Consider the following 381-nt stretch of genomic DNA (forward strand, 5'->3'; position numbering starts at 1 on the left):
CCTCATTCCCTAATCCTCACTCCCATCCCGGACGAGCCCCCAAGCAGTCCTACCGCACACAACACGGTCTTAGCTGGGATCGAAACAACGATTCTTTGTATAGGAATCAGTTGCTCTAACAAGGAGGCTAAAGACCATAACCTCTAGTGTCCGTCACTCGAGCACCTTTTGAAGTCAAGAGGAGTGAGATTTAACCCACATAGCATTTCGCCTCACTCCCATCCCAGATGGGATTGTAACCCACCGGTCCTACTGCACCCAACCCTGTCTTAGCTGGGATCAAACCAGAAATTCTTTGTATGGGAGTGGGTTGCTCTAACAAGGAGGCTAATGACCATGGCCTCCAGCGTGTCTCACTAGAGCACCTTATAAGGTCAGAGT

Source organism: Danio rerio, chromosome 12 (assembly GCF_049306965.1).
Source record: "Danio rerio strain Tuebingen ecotype United States chromosome 12, GRCz12tu, whole genome shotgun sequence".
NCBI lineage: Eukaryota > Metazoa > Chordata > Actinopteri > Cypriniformes > Danionidae > Danio > Danio rerio.